Below are 2,500 nucleotides of genomic sequence, written 5' to 3'. Positions count from 1 at the left end.
GGATTATATAGTAGTATCCAGGATAAGAGTAGAAAGAGATCTGGATGTCCATGTTCCTAGAGGAGAGACTGGGGATTATCAGATAAATTTTTGAGGGAAGGTAAGTTGAAAATTGAAGATAGACGGAGAAAGAGAAAAAGGGCAGAAGATAGAGAGGTGCATAGAGTAAACTGTTTAAATGAGAAGAAAAAGGAACAGGAGTACAAGGAGAAGCTGAGAGAAATGTGGGAGGTGTGGAGGAGGAATGGGGATGTTTCAAGGAGGGAGTGACACGGTGTTCAGAGATGGTATGTGGAACAAGGAGCATGGGAGGGAATCGAAGGAAGGGTAGTGAGTAACAGTATGATGAAGTGAAGAAGGTAGCAAGAGAGAAGAAATGAGTATTCAAGGACTGGTTGCTTGTGTGTTGTAATGCGATAGGTGATTTTGGTATATGTGTGGAAGTGTTGTGTGGGACTGGATTTGATGCATCCAGTAATTCATATCTGTTTTGTTGTTTATAGATTACAAATCGTCAATTTTTTGTTTTAATACATATTTTTTTATTTTCACCATGAGATAATTGACGGGCTAGCTGATGATTATGTATAAAAAATAAACCCTATTCTTACACAGATGGATGGGTTTAACCAACTAATGTTACGTAGGGTGGTTATTTGATTCATGGTTTTCAGGAGTGAGCAATATTGGGGGTGATCTTTTGAATAATGCTTCTATTCTGTTTCTTCTGACCAGTTGTTCTAGTTTGTCTAAGTAAATTGTTGTGTTCATAGCCACTATTTTGAAGGTGCTCTACTGGATTATCATTGTCAAATCTGTGTAGATAAATGTTTCATTTATCTATTTACTTATTATTATTTATTCATTATTCATTTATACATTTATGCATTGATTTGTTCATTCATTTGTGTATTTAACTACCTAAGAATTCATTTGTTATCTGCTGGATTGGTTTTGATTTTGTGTAATGTTGTAAGGTGGCTGCAGCAGCAACTCTTTATGCACTGACTTATGTTGTTAAGTGTAGTGTATGTGAGGTGACTCCATGCATGACATGTAAAGTTAAACAAAACAAAACAAAAATAGCAACTAAAAATAGTCTCCAGGTTAACACACAGATGGCATAAGTGAATATTAGAAGAAAATTGCCAATGAAAACAGTGAGCAAAACTAACAAGAGAAAATGCAAATAAAACTATCAAATAATATATCTAAATACAGGGTGAAAAAAGCAACGGAAGGCTACATAAAAAAAAAAAATGAAATAGACAATGTACTTAAGATATATCAAGACTTAGTGAGCTAGTAAAACATTCGTTTTCACCTAACTAACATATCACTAAGAACGTGTGTAAAACATGCAGGTAACTAATGCAAAACTAGATATTCCCAACATAGACGATAGAATTTGAAAGGTGACATTTCTGATACACCCTAAATTAGAGCAAGCAGTGGTGGTTTGGTCTCCGCACAAACAGGACGTAGACAAGATCAAAAGAATAGAGTGGCGACCTAGTTAGTTCACATTCTGGCAGATATGACTGAAAATTAAAAGTATTAGATTTGCATTTATCAAAAGGAAAAACAAAGAGATTATATAATAATGGAATTCAGATCACTAAAGAAAGTCCCTTGAAATGACAAAAAAAAAAAAAAAAAAAAAAAAAAAAGTTCTTGGTTTGGGACAAGGGCCTAAAGAGGTCATGGGAATAAACTGAAGAATATTTGTAAAACGACTAAAAAATGCGCGATTTTTCAAATCGACACACTGACTCCTGTTAGATCTTGAAATATTAGTGGCCAAGGCAAAGCATTTGCGAATGACAAAATAGAACCAAAAGATGAATCATAAAAGAAAGGCAGACTCAACTTTGGGAAGTCAGACTTCTCAGGCTTAAAGAAATTCTTTAAGTAGCTATTTGAAAGAAATTAATTAAATAAATACCTCTGGAACTATGGGAAAACGGGAAATCTTCCTCTACATTTACAACATCATATCAGAAATGGGCAACAACTCTAAAAGATCATCTCTGACGTATTCATTGGGAAGCGAATCCGTAATAGATCAAAAGAGGAGAAATATTTGGGAGTGTTCAAAAAGACAACCTGTCATGAGCATAAGAGTGTGTAGGAGAAAACTTGTGGTGAAGTAAGTTATTTAAGAATAGATGATAAAAAAGCGTGAAATCATCGACAAGAAAAAAGAGCAATAACGATTTATAACAAAAACTCTTGAATTGTCAGAACGAAAATCAGAAATAAGGGAGTAGTGAGAGGGGTAAACAGAACATAAATTTACTTCAGAAATAAAAATTGTCTGCCACCTTATCAAATATTTTTTATACTTCAATACCGTAAGTCTCATCACCCCAAGAAATTGACCAAGAATCAGGCAGAAATGGTCAGAGATGAATGTAGATGGTATGATATGTTTCGTAGTAGTCATATTATGAATGTATTTAAATTTTTGAATATTTCAATAGTTTGAATAAGCCGGAAT

This window comes from Oratosquilla oratoria, chromosome 22, assembly GCF_046742065.1.
Source record: "Oratosquilla oratoria isolate Oo_2021 chromosome 22, ASM4674206v1, whole genome shotgun sequence".
In the NCBI taxonomy this organism is placed as follows: domain Eukaryota; kingdom Metazoa; phylum Arthropoda; class Malacostraca; order Stomatopoda; family Squillidae; genus Oratosquilla; species Oratosquilla oratoria.
This window is presented reverse-complemented; position numbering follows the sequence as displayed.